General features: G+C 42.4%; 1 protein-coding gene across 1 annotated transcript in view; it reads left to right on the forward strand.

Annotated features, from left to right (window-relative positions):
- Window positions 1–24498, forward strand: part of IL1RAPL1 (interleukin 1 receptor accessory protein like 1) — a 2437811-nt gene that overhangs the window by 2084083 nt on the left and 329230 nt on the right. The window lies entirely within an intron of this gene.

Genomic DNA, 24498 nt, shown 5'->3' on the forward strand with positions numbered 1-24498 from the left:
CTGCCCGCGAGGACTCACAATTTACAAGGGATGGGTGAGGATACAGTAGGTAAGGATAGAGCTGGTCGTGCAGTGGTTTGGTCGATCGGTGGTTACTGCAGGTTGTAGGCTTGCCGGAAGAGGTAGGTCTTCAGGTTCTCTTTGAAGGCTTCGATGGTAGGTGAGAGTCTGATATCTTGTGGCAGAGAGTTCCAGAGTAGAGGTGATGCGCGAAAGAAATCTTGTATGCGATTGTGGGAAGAGAAGATAAGAGGGGAGTAGAGAAGGAGATCTTGTGAGGAACGAAGGTTGCGTGTAGGAAAGTACCGGGAGACAAGGTCACAGATGTATGGAAGAGACAGGTTGTGGATGGCTTTATTTAATTTCTTTTGGCAGGTGAAGAGCCTTTTGCTTTTCCAGAGTGTTTCTGCTATCAGTAACATGGAAATATCCTATATTTCCGTTAACAGATGACAGACCTGAGTAGGGACTTGAATTTTTTGTGGATTGAGTTGAAGAAGCTTTTATTGGGAACATTTTACATAACATTTGGGATCACATTTATCTGGAGCTCTACGCTGACCACTTACTCTGGGGTTTCCATCTAAATCTCTGAGTGACATAATTCAGATGAAACCCCGAGGGATCCAGTCACTATAATGAGGCAGAAGAGTTACTGTGGAGTGTGGACTCACTCTGGCCTCTGCTCAGCTGTGTTCTTTTTAGGCTGTATGCACACATTCAGAATTTTTCACATTTTTTTGCTATAAAAAATCAATAAAACCACGAAAAAAACACATACATTAAGTGTTAGGGCTAGCGGAATGCACCAAGTAATAGAGAGAATGATACGAGGTGCATTCGCAGCTTGGGGTCCACCATGCAGAGATACCTGCTGCAAAGTAATGGCGGATGGACACTGAGCTCACACGTGGGTTAAACTTCACTCCTTGTGAAATGAAAGCGAGCTCTGTTTCCTCACAGAGTCACGCTGTACGCAGAGATTAATAGCCTAACTGGGGTTGTGCTTGCTCTGGAACTCTTCTGTGCTTAACGCACACATGAAGGAACCAGATGCTAAGCCAAGGCTAATTGCCCACACTGATGCTAGCTGCCTGCCTGAGTGTACAGCCCCAAAGTTAAACAGACTAACACCACATATATACTGAGTGGTAGAGTATCCACTGGCAACAGCCAAATACAAATGGTACTAGCGCATGGCCGTGCGGCTATGCAAATCTTTTATAGTCGTAGCTTTCCAGGACCTTCCTAGTGGACCAATAGGAGCTGCTACAGGACCTGAGCGTGTGACCCTCGATCTCCAATGAGAGGTCTTCCCTTGGGCATACTCAGAAGGAAAAAAGCAGGACTTAGTCCCAGGAGCGTCTGCTCGCCGCCGAACAGTACTGGTTATAATGGCTGAACCTGGAAGGGTAGCAGTAATCAAACGTGCAGTATTTGTCCGAGCCAGGTGCTGGGACCAATATCTCCACTGAGCATGTTCCACTGTGGCTGGAGAAGAATGGGAGACCGCAGTAGACATGGTTCAAGATTCCCCCTGTGCAGCGGCAGGAACTCCACACCTAACATTAAGCATCCTGATGTTAGGATGCAATTCGCAATTTTTGTGCCCATGTTGTGTTTCTTTCCATGGCGGAATCGCATTCCGAAAAAAAAGTAGCATGTTCAATCTTTGTGCAGAATTGCAGGGATTCTGCACACATAGGAATGCATTGATCCACTTGCTTTCCTCATGTGGCTATGCTCACAATGTGGGAAGTAAGCTGATCATGTGCGGTTGGCATCCAGGGTAGAGGAGAGTAGACTCTCACCCAGGCCCTGGGAGCCATATACCTGTAAAAGAAAATAATTAAAATAAAAAATTGTGATATCACCTTCAGCCATCCCCGGCAGCCTTCCTGCTCCTCGCAATGCTCCCATTCCCAGGGATGCTTTGCGGGAATGACCTGTGATGGCATAGTGGTCTCGCGAGACCGCTACGTCATCTGGGGTCTTTGACGTGAGGCATTACTGGGAACGGGAGCTGCTGGGAGCATCGCGAGGATTGGGATGTATTTTTAGTATTTTTAACATTCTATCTTTTTACTATTGATGCTTCATAAGCAGCATCAATAGTAAAAAGTTGGCCACACTTGTCAAACACTATGTTTGACAAGTATGACCAACCTGTCAATCAGTTTTCCAAGCGATGCTACAAATCGCTTGGAAAAAGCTTGCATTCTGCAAGCTAATTACGCTTGTAAAATGCTAGTGTTTAGCAGGAAAAAGCATGCAAATTCTGCATTCATTTTACCCGCAGCACAGTGGCAGAATTGCAGCGGAAATTTCTGTGGCAATTCCGGACGTATGCACATAGCCTCAGAAGTGCATTAAACTGTGGCCAACAGCACGTTTATTCAATCCTAACAAGTTTGACACCGCTGGATCATAGATCAGATGGCGTCCACAGTGCCTTCATCTGCCTCATTATAGGGAATCTTCCACCAGAGATTCTGACTGAATCATGTATTTCAGAGATTTACATGGAAATTCCGTTGAGAGCACTTAGCGCAGGGTGCAGCAAAAATCTGCACTCAACCTTACTGCAATCTTTGGGCGGTAGAAAGAAAAAATACACAGCAGGTGAAGAATTTTTTTATTTTTTACACCATTCCTTGTGCGGTATAAGTGATTTGATTACTTTATTCTTCAGGTTGGTACAATTACAGCGATACCATATTTATATCTGGTTTTATGTTTGGTTGCTGTCACACTCTAACTAACGGACTCAGCGATACCAAATATGTGTACTTTTGTTATTGTTTATAGATTTTTTTCACACAAATATTTGTTTATAGATACAATATATTTAGTTTTTTTATTATTATTATTGATATTTTTTAAAATATTTTTATAATTGTTGAAAAATAAATCTTTTACTTTTTTTCCTCTATTACTTTGCCTCAATATGGAACTATAATTTTTTGCAGGCTGATTGCTTGTACAGCATAGGTATGCAGCAGCATCCTCATGCTGTAGAAACTGTCAGCTCTTCACTGACAGAGAAAGTTGCTGACCATGCACTGCACATGATCAAGCAACATTCCTAGCTCTGGTGACCTGGATGCCGTCATGATGACAATGGGTCACCATGGCAACAATCGGGACCCAGCATCACGCCTTGAGTCTCCAATTCAAAGGCAGAGGGGTTCTTAGCCCTCTGCTGTCCCCTGGAATGCTGTGATCGCTTTCGATCTCAGCATTAAGGGGGTTAAAGTGACGCGAACGGTCCGTGACCGCTCCTAGCACTTACTGCCATGTGTTAGCTGTCAGAATCAGCTGACACTCAGCGGCGATCGCTCGCACACTACCTGTGTGCGCGGGCGATTTCAATGCAGTAAAAATACATCCTGGTCAGATAGGCGCAGGGCACAGGGACGTATTATTACGACAAATGTCAGAAAGGGGTTAAGTTATATTTATAAAATGAGTTCAGATCAAAAGTATTTTATCTGGGTATATTATTTTAAAGGAATAAAATATGTTCTGGATAAAGTAAACAAAAAAGTCTTTGTGTTTTCTATAATTATTGGTATATTGACACTTAGCTGTATGATTAGCTGGAGTGATAAATTGGATATTGTGTCAATTTTGTTTTGCTTTTATTTTGTGTGAAAGAAAAGTATTTATGACATGATGAAGAAGCGTGGCTGTGATGTGGTATAAGCTCCACGTTGAATTAACCTTTATAACCTTGGCTCTGCTGCATTATGGCCTTGTTTGTATTAGATGTAAGGCCAAGAAAGTCATGTCAAATGCTTACTTAAATGCCTTGCCAACAGTCTTTCTAGCAAATACATTACAATCCTTTGTCACATGTGATGACTGTATATGTTCAGCTTAAGATACCATTTTCAATATTGCAGAATGACTTTAAAACTAAAATAAAAATAATAACAAATATAAATTATAAAATAATGGCCTGTTAAATTATTAAAGCCAGACTTTCTTACCTTTATAACATTAACCCTTGAGAGGACATCACTGATGATACAGCTTTAAAGTATCTAAATCAATTCATTTAGTTTTTCACCATGCTGCATAAATAATATTCCGTACCATTCAGTCAGTGAAGGTCTTTGTTACCAGATTTAATGATACAAACTGCATACTATATTAAACAGATTTTAGACCTGACAAGTATCCTGTATCCATGTATGTATGTATGTTGAGAGAGCTCTACAATCCTTTATGAAAAGATATAACTCCTTCTCTCGCTACTTAGCCTGACAGTGTTGTGAATTCCGCTCTTGGGCTCCCTCCGGTGGTTGTAAGTAGCATTTTTGTGAGTTCTGCTCTTGGGCTCCCTCCTGTGGTTTTGAGTGGTATGGCTGCTTCTTGGATTTAGCTTCAGCAGCTGTTTTCACTGATCGTCTTTCTGGCTCGGCTATATTAGTGTGGCCTTATCCCTCATTCAATGCCAGTTGTCAATTGTTCCTGCCTGGAGTCATTGCTCTGTGGTGGACTTTTTCTAGTTTTTATTACTGACCGCACAGCGTTCTGTCCTGTACTATTTCTATCTAGCTAGAAGTGGCCTCCTGTGCTTAATCTTGTTTCATACTACGTATGTCATTTCCTTCTCCTCTCACAGTCATTACTTGTGGGGGGCTAATGCCTTTGGGGATTTTCTCTGAGGCAAGATAGTTTTCCTGCTTCTATCTTTAGGGGTAGTTAGCTCTTAGGCTGTGACAAGATGCCTAGGCAGAGTTAGGAGCATTCCACGGCTACTTCTAGTGTTGTGTCGAGCTTAGGGACTGCGGTCAGTATAGTTACCACCTGCTCAGAGCTAGTCGCATGTCGCTCCTTAATCACCAGACCATAACAGTCAGCTCCTCAGAGTCCCTCCTCCCTGCTGCTGCCGGTATAGCACACTGCTCAGTACAAGCTGCAGCTATAAGTCAGCCTTTTCTTTACTTTCAACTTTTCTACCTCCTATCAATGGTCATCTCAAGGAGGTCATATTGAACTTATGTATCTGTATGGAAATCGATCACATACATGTAGGCCATATACTGTATAATGCATAAATGTGCAGAGATTTTCTGATATATATATATATACTAGACATGCAGCTACTGTATACATTTACTTATACTTCCCATTGGTGCAACATATCCAAGTATGTGTCTTGCGAGATTGCCAGCTTTAAAAAAAACCATAGTTTCATCACGCTCTGTCAAGTGATGCATATACTATTAGTGTTTATATTGGATAATACTGTATGATATTCAAGGCACTAGAAATGTAATAAAAATTGGACTTTCACTCAGATAAAGTGTAAAAGCATAAAATGTTACAGTCACACAGTGTCATTCAAATGCATGCATACAATGCAACAGAAAAACACGTGGCCAAAAAGATATGTTTTTTTCACTATGCTAAATAGAAGGTAATTGGACATCCATTGCTTTAGAGATCATTCCGTTACACTAAATCAGAAAGTTGGAAATCAAACAAACACACAGGCTGGGATAAACGGTGCTGGGATATACAAAGAGTTTGTGGATTAGCCTATCTGAGATCCAAACCCTAATAACGGAGATTTAAAATCCTACACAGATGACGTGCAGTAAAAGTACAGACGATGTGAGAGATGTGTGTGCAAATTAGACTTAATTATCTAATTACATCAGCAATTGCTGTGAGAATATCATGACACTCGTTTAAGTGTATTTAAATTATCTCAGTGTTCGCTGATTACCAGAATGTGAGATTTACAAGGTTTTTAGAAATATTTTGAAACCACTAGCATGTCAGGAAATTTTAGAGATTTTTTCCATCTGTAAATTTAGATTAATATATGTTGTTTTGCTTGTTTTTAATAGTGACTTGGTCAATTGTTGCTTATTGTATGTTTATTATGTGTAGTCACTACACAATCAATCAGTCACATTATAAGAGTATGTTTTAAAGTGATGGTTAACCCCTTCATGACCTTGGGATTTTTCGTTTTTCCGTGTTCGTTTTTCACTCCCCTCCTTCCCAGAGCCATAACTTTTTTATTTTCCGTCAATTTGGCCATGTGAGGGCTTATTTTTTGCGGGACAAGTTGTACTTTTGAACGACATCATTGGTTTTAGCATGTCGTGTACTAGAAAACGGGAAAAAAATTCCAAGTGCGGTGAAATTGCAAAAAAAGTGCAATCCCACACTTGTTTTTTGTTTGGATTTTTTGCTAGGTTCAGTAAATGCTAAAACTGACCTGACATTATGATTCTCCAGGTCAGTACGAGTTCATAGACACCTAACATGACTAAGTTGTTTTTTACCTAAGTGGTGAAAAAAAATTCCAAACTTTGCTTAAAAAAAAAAAAAAAAAAATTGCGCCATTTTCCAATACTCGTAGCATCTCCATTGATCTGGGGTCGGTTGAGGGCTTATTTTTTGCATGCCGAGATGACGTTTTTAATGATAGCATTTTGGTGCAGATACGTTCTTTTGATCGCCCGTTATTGTATTTTAATGCAATGTCATGGCGACTAAAAAAACGTAATTCTGGCGTTTCGAATTTTTTTCTCGCTACGCTGTTTAGCGATCAGGTTAATGCTTTTTTTAATTGATAGATCGGGCAATTCTGACCACGGCGATACCAAATATGTATAGGTTTGATTTTTTTTTTTATTGATTTATTTTGATTGGGGCGAAAGGGGGGTGATTTAAACTTTTATATTTTTTTTTATTTTTTTCACATTTTTTTAACTTTTTTTTTAACTTTTGCCATGCTTCAATAGCCTCCATGGGAGGCTAGAAGCAGGCCCAGCACGATCGCCTCTGCTACATAGCAGCGATCTGCTGTTCACTGCTATGTAGCAGAAAATCAGGTGTGCTGTGAGCGCCGACCACAGGGTGGCACTCACAGCTACCGGCGAAAAGTAACCATAGAGGTCTCAAGGACCTCTATGGTTACAATGGAGAAGCATCGCCGACCTCTGATCATGTGACGGGGGTCGGCGATGCCGTCATTTCCGGCCGCCCGGCCGGATGCGGTAGTTAAATGCCGCTGTCTGCGTTTGACAGCGGCATTTAACTAGTTAATAGGCGCGGGCAGATCGCGATTCTGCCCGCGCCTGCTACGGGCACATGTCAGCTGTTCAAAACAGCTGACATGTCCCGGCTTTGATGCGGGCTCACCGCCGGAGCCCGCATCAAAGCAGGGGATCTGACCTCGGATGTACAATCCCGTCCGAGGTCAGAAAGGGGATAACAAAAGTGAGAAATCTGATTTGTGGATAAGTTATTCACCATGACTTTAATGCGGCTTATTAAGAGCATAATGACGGTAATATGTAAAAAAACAATAAAAATCTTTACACTGACTGCTCACCTCTCCAGCCCCTCTGCTTCTCACTTAAGCTACATGGATTTCAGTGCTGCTGACACCTATCAGAAGGTCACTAGGCCAAGGCTTCCAAGTTTGCTAGTACCAGGAAGGTTCTGCACATGCACAGAACCCTCATAGACCTTTAAAATCCAGAGACGTTAGTGGATTTCAGAGCTAATGGTGATCCGAAGATGCTACAAGGATCGGACAGATGTTTGTGAGTTATGAGTAGCAGAGGAGCTGGAAAGGTGATTATAAAGGTTTTTCTTTTCTAACTTTTTGATGGAATGTTATGCTTTAGAAAAATGTGTGTAATAAAAAATATGCATTGTGGTAAATTTTTGTAAGATTCAAGAATAATTAAATTTCATTCAAATTTATTTGCTCACTTCTAGTAAGAACTAGAAGAAGTATAGGTTTTTTCAATAGGAAAATTGCATTTGTAAGCTACTGGGACATATACTCAAAAAATTCCACTGAGCACAAAGGTCAACTTGGGAAAAATGCAGTATTTTCATAATTTCCTGAAAACAGTAGTAGAAGGGAATTATATTGCAAGATCATTTGCCTAGTAATTATTTTTTAATTATGACTAGCCTTCAGTCAATTCTGAAAGGTCTTTTTTTTACTTCAAAATTACTTTTACTGGTTTAAAACAGTATCAATTTAAAACATCATTGATAAAACTAGTTCTGAATAAGATAGAGATATATACACACCTATATATCCCCAGTCTAATGATTAAAGGTACCGTCACACTCAGCAACTTTGCAAAGAGAATGACAACAATCCGTGACGTTGCAGCGTCCTGGAGAGTGATCTCGTTGTGTTTGACACACAGCAGTGATCTGGATCCTGCTGTGCCATCGCTGGTCGGAGCTAGAAGTCCAGAACTTTATTTGGTCGCCAGGTCGGTGTGTATTGTCATGTTTGACATCAAAAGCAACAATGCCAGCAACGAGCATAGGGTACACTCTGGCTGTTTGACATGGAGCTAACATCCAGCGAGAATGAGAAGTGAGTCGCCGTTACGTCACTGGATCGCTCCTGCATCGTTCTGGAGTTGCTGTGTTTGATGTCTCTACAGCGACCTAAACAGCAACGCTCCAATGATCTAGTTTAGGTCAGCTCGTTGTCTATATCGCTGCAGCATCGCTGAATGTAACGGTACCTTAATCACCTATTTTGTGGGACATTGTGATGTGTTTCCCTTAAAGACATTATCCACTACTCAGACAACCACTTCTCAATTTGAGCATTTACTCTCATTAAAATAAAAACACTTATAGTCACCCACCATGCGGGCACCGATACAGCTGTGACTGCACTTGTTCTCCTAGAGATCAAGTGACATTGTTGGGTGATGCAAACCCTGCTCCCAATTAGTGCTGGTTTCACTCTCCCCACATTCAGACAGATCAAATATCAAGTGGAATTCAAAGCAACCGCAGCCCTGACTTCCTGACAGCCCTGACAGTGGAGCTGGCACTGATTGGACACAGGGCTCACGTGATGTAATAATGTCACATAAGCATCGAGAGAGCGAGTGCCGAGTCAGCAAGAACGATGTTGGCTCAGCAGGCGATTGTAAATGTTTCTAGTTTAACTGAAGCAAACACTCAGTTTTAGAAGGGGGTGATCTAATAGTAGACAACCACTTTAACATTTGTCACTCTAACAGCCTTCTCTTAATGTCTTGTGTGTCCTTTTTTTACAATAAGTCCATATTTAATGTATGCTTATTGTCTATCATTTGCATACATTATTTTATTGTTTTTCAATGCAAGATTTTCCCAAGATTGAATACAGACACATGTATACTTTAATTCCGACCTGGTTAATTTAAATTTTTATTCATCTGCCAATCGTGAGCTGCAGTGATTCCATTGAGCTGTAAAAGAGAGAAAACACCATGAACATTTTTTTTATTATGATAACAAATAGTGGACAATCCCTTTAAACAATAACAACCATAATTAGTGTTGAGCGATACCGTCCGATATTTGAAAGTATCGGTATCGGATGGTATCGGCTGATATCCGAAAAATATCGGATATCGCCGATACCGACATCCGATACCAATACAAGTCAATGAAACACAAATATCGGAAGGTATCCGTAATGGTTCCCAGGGTCTGAAGGAGAGGAAACTCTCCTTCAGGCCCTGGGATCCATATTAATGTGTAAAATAAAGAATAAAAATAAAAAATATTGATATACTTACCCTCGGACGGGCCCTGGTTGTCACCGCTGCAATCGCCATGCTTTTCTTCCTAAGAATGAGCGCTTTAATGACCTTCAATGACATTGCGGCTTGTGATTGGTCACTGAGCGGTCATGTGACCGCTCACGCGACCAATCACAAGCCGCGACGTCATCGAAGGTCCTTAACGCGCTTATTCTTAGGAATGAGCGCGTTAATAACCTTCGATGATGTCGCGGCTTGTGATTGGTCGCGTGAGCGGTCACATGACCGCTCAGCGACCAATCACAAGCCGCGATGTCATCGAAGGTACTTAACAAGCTCATTCATAGGAAGGAAAACATGGCGATTGCAGCGGTGACAACCAGGGCCCGTCCGAGGGTAAGTATATCAATATTTTTTATTTTTATTCTTTATTTTACACATTAATCTAAATCCCGATACCGATTCCCGATATCACAAAAATATCGGAACTCGGTATCGGAATTCCGATACCGCAAATATCGGCCGATACCCGATACTTGTGGTATCGGAATGCTCAACACTAACCATAAGGTTAGTAGGTTTAAGGATCTTTTAAGCAGTGTAAATTCAGTATAACAAGTGAAAATCTTAAAATACCTCTGCTCTGTGAGCTTACCTCAAAACGATTTACCAATGTACTGCGTATTAATTTACTTCTTTTCAGATACTTGAAAGATGATTACTTGAAAGGCGGCGTGGTAGCAGTAGACTCCTAGAAGTAGCAGGTGGCAATTGTGCTATAAAAAATAAAACCTAAAAAAATTGTTTTTAGGTTTGATTTTTTGTTTTTCTAGGATTCTGCTTTATTAAACTTGGCAATTGTGCTATATGAACTTAGCAATACCAATTTGAATTATATTATTGCTGAGTTTGTGGAAATGATTTGAGCACTTTTAGAGTTTTCTTTTAAGTTTTCTCTTGAAATAAACAGTGCAATGTTAGAGATTTCCCACTGATACGTTCCCTTTGCTTAATCTGTTAACCCCTTTACCCCCAAGGGTGGTTTGCACGTTAATGACCGGGCCAATTTTTACAATTCTGACCACTGTCCCTTTATGAGGTTATAACTCTGGAACGCTTCAATGGATCCTGGTGATTCTGACATTGTTTTCTCGTGACATATTGTACTTCATGACAATGGTAAAAATTCTTTGATAGTACCTGCATTTATTTGTGAAAAAAATGGAAATTTGGCGAAAATTATGAAAATTTCGCAATTTTCCAACTTTGAATTTTTATGCAATTAAATCACAGAGATATGTCACACAAAATACTTAATAAGTAACATTTCCCACATGTCTACTTTACATCAGCACAATTTTGGCACCAAAATTTTTTTTTGTTAGGGAGTTATAAGGGTTAAAAGTTGACCAGCAATTTCTCATTTCTACAACACCATTTTATTTTAGGGACCACATTTCACAAAAATTATCTTTTCGCCCCCAATTTTTTATTTTCCCAAGGGTAAGAGAAGAAATTGGACCCCAAAAGTTGTTGTACAATTTGTCCTGAGTACGCTGATAGCCCATATGTGGGGGTAAACCACTGTTTGGGCGGATGGGAGAGCTCGGAAGGGAAGGAGCGCCGTTTGATGTTGATTTTAGTTATGTACTTGACCAGAAATGTCCTCGTGCGCTAATGTTCTGAATAGTTTCCATATACATTTTTTCCAGTGTCAGCTATAAATTTCACTGTATACATTAGTCTGATATGATGCTGGAGGGCTCTCCTGGGAGGCAACCCAGCAATATTTCATTGCAAGTTTAGACAATAGCTATTCTCTGTGGCATATTCTATGTTCCAATAATTAGTTAAATTAAATTGTCCTTCTGCTTATTTATTGAGCATCTCTTGTCGTTTAGTTGCAGAAAACATAGTCCCTTGTGATGCTTTATTCTGTTTAATGTAAATTTTTCAACCTTGGAAGGTGTTCTATTCTTTGAAGAAAAAAGTGCAAGGTAGCGTTTTTTAAGTTAGGAAACCATTGCAGTCAACTGGGACCTCAATCATGGAATGTCAGCTTGTCAGTCACTTGGCAAATAGGACCACTCAGAATGTGCATTAATTTTGAAAGATAAGCACATGCTGTCTAATCGTGACTGAAAGAATTATCAAAGTGGGGAGTGTTGTATCTGCCATTGGATGTACTTGTCACTCTTTTCACAAGGTGTGCCTGTATGTTGAGAATGTATGGAGGAAGGTGATAAGAAGTCTAGAGAGGAATGGTAGGATTTTGAAACAGGCACATTTCAGAGAGGCTCCATGGAGAATGGAAAGTAAAAGTAGCAATGTTTATTGCTAGCTATTTAGTATAACAATTATGTACTATTATATTTTTAAGAAAACTTAGAGGAAAATGGCTACATGGGATGCTAATTCTTGTAAGTTTGTCAGTATCTTGAGAGTGAATTGACAATAATAGGCTTGAATTTAACAACCATAAAATATCTTAAAACTTTAAATGTGTATATAGTGTTCATATCATAAGCAAACATCATACTGTCTTATCATATCTTGACAGGAGCTTAATTTTTTAGCTCAAAATTCCCTGCTTATTTTCACAGAGCATTCCAGTTACATGGTAAACCTCTGGATGAATACAGACATTCACTGCTCTACGTCAATTTTGCTAATTATTAGATAACATGTGATCTCAATGAATTTTGGTGTACTGAATCCAAAAACTCCATCCGTTTCATCCACTCACATCTGATTTTTATGCAAATCACTGTTTACTAAGGAACTCTTGCAGTAATAATGTAACATTATGTACAATTATATTATTTAGATATGCTCAATATGCAAAAAGAAATGGTGAAAATGCAATCTGTATAACTAATGGGAAGACTGTTAATAAGCATTTAAAAATTGCAGATGTCGGAATTTTAGGGCTATATAAGCAGCGAAAAACCAATGGCAGCATTCAGTCATTCTAGAGGTTTACAAGTTGCAGCAAGAAAAAGGAAAACAACAGAACCATGGAAAATACTGTGGATATTAAAGGGACTCTGTCACCTGAATTTGGAGGGAACAATCTTCAGCCATGGAGGCGGGGTTTTGGGGTGTTTGATTCACCCTTTCCTTACCCGCTGGCTGCATGCTGGCTGCAATATTGGATTGAAGTTCATTCTCTGTCCTCCATAGGACACGCCTGCGCAAGGTAAGATTGCCTTGTGCAGGCATGTACTACGGAGGACAGAGAATGAACTTCAATCCAATATTGCAGCCAGCGGGTAAGGAAAGGGTGAATCAAACACCCCAAACCCCCGCCTCCATGGCTGAAGATTGTTCCCTCCAAATTCAGGTGACAGTGTCCCTTTAAGGCATATGGAATCCAACAATGATGGCAGACTTTTGCTGGTGATTACAGGGTGACAACCCTTATCATAGCTGTTCTAGAGGATCCAAAATTAGAAATTTTTCCTTAACAATTCAAATTTACACAAGTTTTGCTCTCTTAGTTAGGCAATAGACATGTTTTTTTGCATGAAACAATTTCTTATTAACCCTGAAATTTGACTTTAGAACCCTTAATCACATATTTTGCATTCATGAAATAAATTGACGCATTGCACATTTTTTACTTTCTAACTGCAATCAGCATCTTTCACTTGGGTAAAATCAGCGACAATACTTGGGTCAGCAGAAAATTATTTTTTTCAAATGTAGGCCATTGTAATAAAAGCTCACAGTGAGTTCTCTTAGGCTACGTTCAGACTAGCGTTGTGCGCCGCTGCGTCGGCGATGCAATGCACGACGCACGCAAAAACGCGGCAAAACGCACGCAAAAACGCTGCGTTTTGCGACGCGTGCGTCGTTTTTTGCCGAAAATCGGACGCAAGAAAAATGCAACTTGTTGCGTTTTCTTGGTCCGACGCTTGCGGCAAAAAAGACGCATGCGTTGCACAACGCAACAAACAAAAACGCATGCATCCCCCATGTTAAACATAGGGGCGCATGACGCGTGCGTCGCCGCTGCGTCGCCCGATGCTAACCCGACGCACACTAGCACAACGCTAGTCTGAACGTAGCCTTAGTGGTCACTGAAGGCAATCAGATACTTTGTTTTTTGAAGCAGTTCAGTAAGGCTAGGTTCACATTGCGTTAGTGCAGTCCGTTAAATACATATGTTAAACGGACTGCGCTAACGCAAGTGCCGACTTTGGCACAGCGCTAGTGCAGATGGAGCATCTGCTAGCTCCATCTGCGCTAGCAGTGACGGATCCGGAAATGCTGCAGCCCACATCTCGGGTCCGTCACTCAATGACGGCACATCGCTAGCGCACGCCCATTGTGGGCGTGAGCTAGCAATGCGTCCGACATTGCAGTCTATGGCAGCGTTAACGGACTACGTTACACCACGTTATGCGTACCAACATAACGCAATGTGAACCCAGCCTACAGACCCGTTCCACCATGTGCCCCTTTCTATCAGAAAAGTTGGATGATAGGTACATAACTGCTATTCCTCAGTAGGTCATGGGCATTTTTTGCTGCATTCATTTTATTTATTTTATTTATGTTTAGTTTAGTTTCATATCACTTCCGTATTTATTTGTAAAGATAACTCTTGTGCACAATTTTTCAAATACATTTTTGCATCAATGTATTTGAAATAAATTAAAAAAACAACAAAAAAAACAAAAACTTTACTACTAAATCTGTATTAATAGTATGCCCCCATGTTGTGTCTAAATCGCTACACCTACGCATCCAAATCCTAATGGATAATCATAAATCATAAAAAGTTATATACATTGAAGCAACAAATATGTGTAAAATTATGAGAGTTGCAATCACAATATTTTGTACAAACTTGTCTAGCTTGAAAAAAATCATGGAAATATATTTTCTATTTTTTGGGGCAGTAAAAAAGTGCCATATATTGACACATTGAATTTATGAACTATTGATAATCCTGATGTGATCTTACTCTGCAGTCAGTACTCACACTGCTTCAAATTTTTACAGGAGTCTTGACACCCACACCTCAGCTATGAAATTGTAACCTTAAGAAGGAAGTATTGGAATTATGAAAATCACAGGATGGATAGACATGTTAATGATATGCAAATTATTAAAATATAGAAGCCACATTTTCAAAACATCTTAATTTATTCAGTATCAACTATGAGCACCTGGCACAGTAATACAAGCATCCACATGCCTTGGGATTCTAATAGTGGGGTTCTTAATGATTTCCTGAGGAATGTTTTGGCTCATTGAAGACACTTGGACATGCAAATCAGCAAAATCCGCTGCTGACAACTCCTTCTACAGTTGCCAATCAATGATGTCTAAGATGCGCTTAATAGGAGACAAGTCCAGGTCATGGTATAAGGTTTAGACAAGTATTTCCCAAACCCCAGTCCTCACGGACCCCATGGGTCATGTTTTCAGGATTTCGGTTCCCTGAAAAATCCCCACAGGAAAATTGACCACAGGAATAATGGCCACACAGAAAATTGCCCACATGGAAAATAGTCCAAATGGAAAATTGCCCCTACCGAAAATTGCCCACACGGAAAATTGCACACACAGAAACTTGCCAATTGCAGCATCGCAAAGATTCAGATCTATGATATTTGAGATGCAAGGTGAGGATTTTCCTATGTTATGTGATCAACTTGTGATTTATGGCTGAACTAGTGCAAAACTGCAAAAATGCTGAAGATCTGTGGTTTGTAGCAGTCTTTCATTATCAGCAATAGATAGATATAGTCCGCTCTCATCTCTCACTGATTCTGCCTTACTCCTCCCACCAGCCCAAAACAGCAGCACATGCAGAGCCAGCAGCAGTGTGATCCAGATGAGCCATCACTGCTATCAGTGCTCACAAAAGTATCACTGTATTTTCTGTGGAGTTACATGGACTGCAGATCACATCTATCTTTATAATCGTCTAAGTAGTACTTCTGTCTGTTTGTCTGTCTGTAACGGAAATTCCACGTCGCTGATTGGTCGTGGCCGGTAGGCCGCCACCAATCAGCAACAGGCTTAGTCTGGCTGCGAATTGGCCCATCCCCACTCTCCTCCAGTCAGTGCCCCCTCCCTACTCCCCTCCAGTCAGCGCCAGTGTGTCACCCCATCCCGGACCAACTTTTTACTATTGATGCTGAATATTAAAAATAATAATTTAAAAAATTGTGCTATTCTCACCTTCTGACATCCACAAAAGGCGCGATGCTGCCGCCAGCTTCCGTTCCCAGAGATGCATTGCGAAATTACCCAGATGACTTAACGGTCTTGCGAGACCGCTAAGTCATCTGAGTAATTTTGCAATGCATCTCTGGGAACGGAAGCTGGTGACTGCATCACGCGCATCAGGACAGCTTCGCTGGACGACAGAGGGTGAGTATTTAACTATTTTCTATTTTAATTCTTTTTTAACAGGGATATGGTGCCCACACTGCTATATACTATGTGGGCTGTGTTATATACTATGTGGGCTGTGTTATATACTATGTGGGCTGTGTAATATACTACGTGAGCTGTGTTATATACTGCATGGGCTGTGTTACACACTACATGGGCTGTGCTATATATTACGTGGGCTGTGTTATATAGCAGCCAGGCAGTATATGCTATGTGGGCAGTGTTATAAACTGCATGGGCTGTGTTATATATTGCATGGCCTGTGTTATATACTACATGGGCTGTGCTATATACTACGTGGGCTGTGTTATATACTATGTGGGCTGTGCTATATACTGTCTGGCTGCTATATACTAAGTGGGCAGTGTTATATGCTGCATGGCCTGCGTTATATACTACATGGGCTGTGTTATATACTGCATGGGCTGTGTTATATACTGCGTGGCCTGTGTTATATACTGCGTGGGCTGTGCTATATATTACGTGGGCTGTGCTATATACTACATGGCTGCTATATACTATGTGGCTGCTATATGCTATGTGGCTGTGCTATATACTATGTGGCCATCTGTGTTACGTGGGCTGTGCTATATAGTATGTGGCTGCTCTATACTATGTGGCTGCTATATACTATGTGTTATGAAAGGCAATTCAGTACCACAATGGACATAGCGGTCAGAGCACATACAGTGATCTGACAATAACCCAAAATCATAGAACGAGCTCTGAGACGTGGGAACTCTGCAGACCGCAATCCCTAATCCTCTCCAAACAACACTAGAGGCAGCCGTGGATTGCGCCTAACTCTGCCTATGCAACTCGGAACAGCCTGAGAAACTAACTAGCTTGAAGATAGAAAATAAGCCTACCTTGCCTCAGAGAAATACCCCAAAGGAAAAGGCAGCCCCCCACATATAATGACTGTGAGTTAAGATGAAAAGACAAACGTAGAGATGAAATATTCAGCAAAGTGAGGCCCGACTTTCTTAACAGAGCGAGGACAGAAAAGGTAACTTTGCGGTTACACAAAACCCTAAAGAAAACCACGCAAAGGGGGCAAAAAGACCCTCCGTACCGAACTAACGGCACGGAGGTACACCCTTTGCGTCCCAGAGCTTCCAGCAAAAAATTAGACAAGCTGGACAGAAAAAATAGCAAACAAATAGCAAAGAAGAACTTAGCTATGCAGAGCAGCAGGCCACAGGAATGATCCAGGGAAAAGCAAGTCCAACACTGGAACATTGACAGGAAGCCAGGATCAAAGCATTAGGTGGAGTTAAGTAGAGAAGCACCTAACGACCTCACCAGATCACCTGAGGGAGGAAACTCAGAAGCCACAGTACCACTTCCCTCCACCAACAGAAGCTCACAGAGAGAATCAGCCGAAGTACCACTTGTGACCACAGGAGGGAGCTATGCCACAGAATTCACAACAGTACCCCCCCAGTTGAGGAGGGGTCACCGAACCCTCACCAGAGCCCCCAGGCCGACCAGGATGAGCCACATGAAAGGCACGAACAAGATCGGGAGCATGGACATCAAAGGCAAAAACCCAGGAATTATCTTCCTGAGCATAACCCTTCCATTTAACCAGATACTGGAGTTTCCGTCTAGAAACACGAGAATCCAAAATCTTCTCCACAATATACTCCAATTCCCTCTCCACCAAAACCGGGGCAGGAGGATCAACAGATGGAACCATAGGTGCCACGTATCTCCGCAACAATGACCTATGGAATACGTTATGTATGGAAAAAGAATCTGGAAGGGTCAGACGAAAAGACACAGGATTAAGAACCTCAGAAATCCTATACGGACCAATGAAACGAGGTTTAAACTTAGGAGAGGAAACCCTCATAGGAATATGACGAGAAGATAACCAAACCAGATCCCCAACACGAAGTCGGGGACCCACACGGCGTCTGCGATTAGCGAAACGTTGAGCCTTCTCCTGGGACAAGGTCAAATTGTCCACTACATGAGTCCAAATCTGCTGCAACCTGTCCACCACAGTATCCACACCAGGACAGTCCGAAGACTCAACCTGTCCCGAAGAGAAACGAGGATGGAACCCAGAATTGCAGAAAAATGGCAAAACCAAGGTAGCCGAGCTGGCCTGATTATTAAGGGCGAACTCAGCCAAAGGCAAAAAGGACACCCAGTCATCCTGATCGGCAGAAACAAAGCATCTCAGATATGTTTCCAAGGTCTGATTGGTTCGTTCGGTCTGGCCATTAGTCTGAGGATGGAAAGCCGAGGAAAAAGACAAGTCAATGCCCATCCTACCACAAAAGGCTCGCCAAAACCTTGAAACAAACTGGGAACCTCTGTCAGAAACGATATTCTCTGGAATGCCATGTAAACGAACCACATGCTGGAAGAACAATGGCACCAAATCAGAGGAGGAAGGCAATTTAGACAAGGGTACCAAATGGACCATCTTAGAAAAGCGATCACAGACCACCCAAATGACTGACATCTTTTGAGAAACGGGAAGATCAGAAATAAAATCCATAGAGATATGTGTCCAAGGCCTCTTCGGGACCGGCAAGGGCAAAAGCAACCCACTGGCACGAGAACAGCAGGGCTTAGCCCGAGCACAAATCCCACAGGACTGCACAAAAGTACGCACATCCCGCGACAGAGACGGCCACCAAAAGGATCTAGCCACTAATTCTCTGGTACCAAAGATTCCAGGATGACCAGCCAACACCGAACAATGAACCTCAGAGATAACTTTATTGGTCCACTTATCAGGGACAACCAGTCTCTCCGCTGGACAACGATCAGGTTTATTAGCCTGAAATTTTTGCAGCACCTGCCGCAAATCAGGGGAGATGGCAGACGCAATTACTCCTTCCTTGAGGATACCCGCCGGCTCAGACAAACCCGGAGAGTTGGGCACAAAACTCCTAGACAGAGCAACCGCCTTCACATTTTTAGAGCCCGGAAGGTACGAAATCACAAAGTCAAAACGGGCAAAAAACAGCGACCAACGAGCCTGTCTAGGATTCAACCACTTAACAGACTCAAGATAAGTCAAGTTCTTATGATCAGTCAATACCACCAGGCGATGCTTAGCTCCTTCAAGCCAATGACGCCACTCCTCGAATGCCCACTTCATGGCCAGCAACTCTCGGTTGCCCACATCATAATTTCGCTCAGCAGGCGAAAACTTCCTGGAAAAAAAAGCGCATGGTTTCATCACTGAGCAATCAGAACCTCTCTGCGACAAAACAGCCCCTGCTCCAATCTCAGAAGCATCAACCTCGACCTGGAACGGAAGAGAAACATCTGGTTGACACAACACAGGGGCAGAAGAAAAACGACGCTTCAACTCTTGAAAAGCTTCCACAGCAGCAGAAGACCAATTGACCAAATCAGCACCCTTCTTGGTCACATCGGTCAATGGTTTGGCAATACTAGAAAAATTGCAGATGAAGCGACGATAAAAATTAGCAAAGCCCAGGAACTTTTGCAGACTTTTCAGAGATGTCGGCTGAGTCCAATCATGGATGGCTTGGACCTTAACAGGATCCATCTCGATAGTAGAAGGGGAAAAGATTAACCCCAAAAATGAAACCTTCTGCACACCAAAGAGACACTTTGATCCCTTCACAAACAAAGAATTAGCACGCAGGACCTGAAAAACTGTTCTGACCTGCTTCACATGAGACTCCCAATCATCCGAGAAGATCAAAATGTCATCCAAGTACACAATCAGGAATTTATCCAGGTACTCTCGGAAGATGTCATGCATAAAGGACTGAAACACTGATGGAGCATTGGCAAGTCCGAATGGCATCAGTAGATACTCAAAATGACCCTCGGGAGTATTAAATGCAGTTTTCCATTCATCTCCTCGCCTGATTCGCACCAGATTATACGCACCACGAAGATCTATCTTGGTGAACCAACTAGCCCCCTTAATCCGAGCAAACAAATCAGATAACAATGGCAAGGGGTACTGAAATTTAACCGTGATCTTATTTAGAAGGCGGTAATCTATACAAGGTCTCAGCGAACCATCCTTCTTGGCTACAAAAAAGAACCCTGCTCCTAATGGTGACGATGACGGGCGAATATGCCCCTTCTCCAGGGATTCCTTCACATAACTGCGCATAGCGGCGTGCTCAGGCACGGATAAATTAAACTGTCGACCTTTTGGGAATTTACTACCAGGAATCAAATTGATAGCACAATCACAATCCCTATGCGGAGGTAGGGCATCGGACTTGGGCTCATCAAATACATCCCGGTAATCAGACAAGAAGTCTGGAACCTCAGAAGGGGTGGATGACGAAATTGACAGAAATGGAACATCACCATGTACCCCCTGACAACCCCAGCTGGACACCGACATGGATTTCCAATCTAATACTGGATTATGGGCTTGTAGCCATGGCAACCCCAACACGACCACATCATGCAGATTATGCAACACCAGAAAGCGAATAACCTCCTGATGTGCAGGAGCCATGCACATGGTCAGCTGGGTCCAGTATTGAGGCTTATTCTTGGCCAAAGGCGTGGCATCAATGCCTCTCAATGGAATAGGACACTGCAAGGGCTCTAAGAGAAACCCACAACGCTTAGCATACTCCAAGTCCATCAAATTCAGGGCAGAGCTTGAATCCACAAATGCCATGACAGAATACGATGACAAAGAGCAGATCAAGGTAACAGACAGAAGAAATTTTGACTGTACCGTACCAATGGTGGCAGACCTAGCGAACCGCTTAGTGCGCTTAGGACAATCAGAGACAGCATGAGTGGAATCACCACAGTAGAAACACAGCCCATTCAGACGTCTGTGTTCTTGCCGCTCAACTCTGGTCAAAGTCCTATCGCACTGCATAGGCTCAGGTACAAGCTCAGGTAACACCGCGAAATGGTGCACAGATTTACGCTCACGCAAACGTCGACCGATCTGAATGGCCAAAGACATAGACTCATTCAAACCAGCAGGCATAGGAAATCCCACCATGACATCCTTAAGGGCTTCAGAGAGACCCTTTCTGAACATAGCTGCCAGCGCAGATTCATTCCATTGAGTGAGCACGGACCACTTTCTAAATTTCTGACAATATACCTCTATCTCATCCTGACCCTGACAAAGAGCCAGCAAATTTTTCTCCGCCTGATCCACTGAATTAGGTTCATCGTACAGCAATCCGAGCACCAGGAAAAACGCATCGATATTACTCAATGCAGGTTCTCCCGGCGCAAAAGAAAATGCCCAGTCCTGAGGGTCGCCGCACAAAAAAGAAATAACAATCAAAACCTGTTGAACTGGATCACCAGAGGAGCGAGGTTTCAAGGCCAGAAATAATTTACAATTATTTTTGAAACTCAGAAACAAATCAGGAATAGGAATTCTTGGTTCTAACATAGATTTCTGATCAATAGTGTCTTGAATCTTTTGTACTCTTGCCGAGAGCTGAACCACAGATGAAGACAGACTTCTAATGTCCATCGCTACACCTGTGTACTGAACCACCTAAATGTCTAGGGGAAAAAAAAAGGCAAAACACAGTGCAAAGAAAAAAAAATGGTCTCAGAACTTCTTTTTTCCCTCTATTGAGAATCATTAGCACTTTTGGCTTCCTGTACTGTTATGAAAGGCAATTCAGTACCACAATGGACATAGCGGTCAGAGCACATACAGTGATCTGACAATAACCCAAACTCATAGAACGAGCTCTGAGACGTGGGAACTCTGCAGACCGCAATCCCTAATCCTCTCCAAACAACACTAGAGGCAGCCGTGGATTGCGCCTAACTCTGCCTATGCAACTCGGCACAGCCTGAGAAACTAACTAGCCTGAAGATAGAAAATAAGCCTACCTTGCCTCAGAGAAATACCCCAAAGGAAAAGGCAGCCCCCCACATATAATGACTGTGAGTTAAGATGAAAAGACAAACGTAGAGATGAAATAGATTCAGCAAAGTGAGGCCCGACTTTCTTAACAGAGCGAGGACAGAAAAGGTAACTTTGCGGTCTACACAAAACCCTAAAGAAAACCACGCAAAGGGGGCAAAAAGACCCTCCGTACCGAACTAACGGCACGGAGGTACACCCTTTGCGTCCCAGAGCTTCCAGCAAAAAATTAGACAAGCTGGACAGAAAAAATAGCAAACAAATAGCAAAGAAGAACTTAGCTATGCAGAGCAGCAGGCCACAGGAATGATCCAGGGAAAAGCAAGTCCAACACTGGAACATTGACAGGAAGCCAGGATCAAAGCATTAGGTGGAGTTAAGTAGAGAAGCACCTAACGACCTCACCAGATCACCTGAGGGAGGAAACTCAGAAGCCGCAGTACCACTTCCCTCCACCAACAGAAGCTCACAGAGAGAATCAGCCGAAGTACCACTTGTGACCACAGGAGGGAGCTATGCCACAGAATTCACAACAACTATGTGGCTGTGCTATATACTATGTGGCTGTGCTATATACTATGTGGCTATGGTATATACTATGTGGCTGTGGTATATACTATGTGGCTGTGCTATAAACTATGTGGCTGTGCTATATACTACGTGGCTGTGCAATATACTATATGGCTGTGCTATATACTATGTGGCTGTGCTATATGCTACATGGTTGTGCTATATACTACATGGCTGTGTTATATACTATGTGGATGTGTTATATACTGCATGGGTGTGCCATATACTACGTGGCTGTGCTAAGCTCGACGTACATACATACATACATACATATTCTAGAACACCCGATGCTTTAGAATCAGGCCACCATCTAGTCTAATACATAATCATCTCAGTGAGAGCCCACCAAAAGCAGGGTTCTGCTGGCAGAGATAGTCCTGGAAACCTAGAAGGCACAGCAGAAATGTGAGATTCTGTCACTTATACCACCTTGTGTTCTTGCTGAGAATATATGATATGTTTTTGCAGTGGTGTAACTGGAGTCTAATGAGCCCCAATGTGAAATTTGCTCATGCCCCCCCCCCCACACACACAAGTTGGTCAGATGTGTGGGCCCCTGTAGCGTTCTAAATTGTATAAAGACTTACAAATAGCCCTGTCCCCCTTCATTATGTAGTAATGTCCCCAATCCTGGTATATATGCCCATCATCCTGGTGAATATGTGTGTATCCTGATATACATGTCCCATTGCTGGTATATATGGTTCCCATCCTGGTATGTATGGTCCACATGGTCTCCATCCTGGTATATATGGCCCCTTCCTGTTATATCTGTCCCCAAACTGGTTTACATGGTCCCCAATCCTAGTTTATGTGTCCCCGTTCTGCTCCTACTGCATAATTAAAAACAAAAACATTTTCCTCACGTTTCCTCTGCTCCCATGTCGCCCAATGTCTTTTCTAGCCACCGCACAGCCGGCAGCTGACATTGGAGTGTGCGCCATTATGTGCAGCTCCCTGTGGCTGCACCTCTGATGTCAGCTCACAGCCACTGCGTCAGCAGCATGTCAGGTCTCTGCAACACGATGCATGTCATACTTAAGGAGAACAGCTAATTTGCAGTAAAATGGCTAATTAGCAAGTGTGCAATGATTGTTTACTAAACCGGAGTTATTGTTATTATTAGACCTCTTTAATAAACTCTTCTTAACCCCCTTCTGACCTCGGACGGGATAGTACGTCCGAGGTCAGATCCCCTGCTTTGATGCGGGCTCCGCGTTGAGCCCGCATCAAAGCCGGGACATGTCAGCTTTTTTGAACAGCTGACATGTGCCCGTAATAGGCGTGGGCAGAATCGCGATCTGCCCGCACCTATTAACTAGTTAAATGCCGCTGTCAAACGCAGACAGCGGCATTTAACTACCGCTTCCGGCTGGGCGGCCGGAAATGACGTCATCGCCAACCCCATCACATGATCGGGGGTCGGCGATGCGTCAGGATGGTAACCATGGAGGTCCTAGAGACCTCTATGGTTACTGATCACCGGTGGCTGTGAGCGCCACCCTGTGGTCGGCGCTCACAGCACACCTCCATTTCTGCTACATAGCAGCGATCAGCAGATCGCTGCTATGTAGCAGAGGCAATCGAGTTGTGCCTGCTTCTAGCCTCCCATGGAGGCTATTGAAGCATGGCAAAAGTAAAAAAAAAAAAAGTAAAAAAAAATGTGAAAAAAATAAAAAAATATAAAAGTTTAAATCACCCCCCTTTCGCCCCAATCAAAATAAAGCAATAAAAAAAAATCAAATCTACACATATTTGGTATCGCCGCGCTCAGAATCGCCCGATCTATCAATTAAAAAAAAGCATTAACCTGATTGCTAAACGGCATAGCGAGAAAAAAATTTGAAATGCCAAAATTACGTTTTTTAGGTCGCCGCGACATTGCATTAAAATGCAATAACGGGCGATCAAAAGAACGTATCTGCACCAAAATGCTATCATTAAAAACGTCATCTTGGCACGCAAAAATAAGCCCTCAACCGACCCCAGATCACAAAAAATGGAGACGCTACGAGTATCGGAAAATGGCGCATTTTTTTTTTTTTTTTTAGCAAAGTTTGGAATTTTTTTTCACCACTTAGATAA

The sequence above is a fragment of the Ranitomeya imitator genome, chromosome 3, assembly GCF_032444005.1.
Source record: "Ranitomeya imitator isolate aRanImi1 chromosome 3, aRanImi1.pri, whole genome shotgun sequence".
NCBI lineage: Eukaryota > Metazoa > Chordata > Amphibia > Anura > Dendrobatidae > Ranitomeya > Ranitomeya imitator.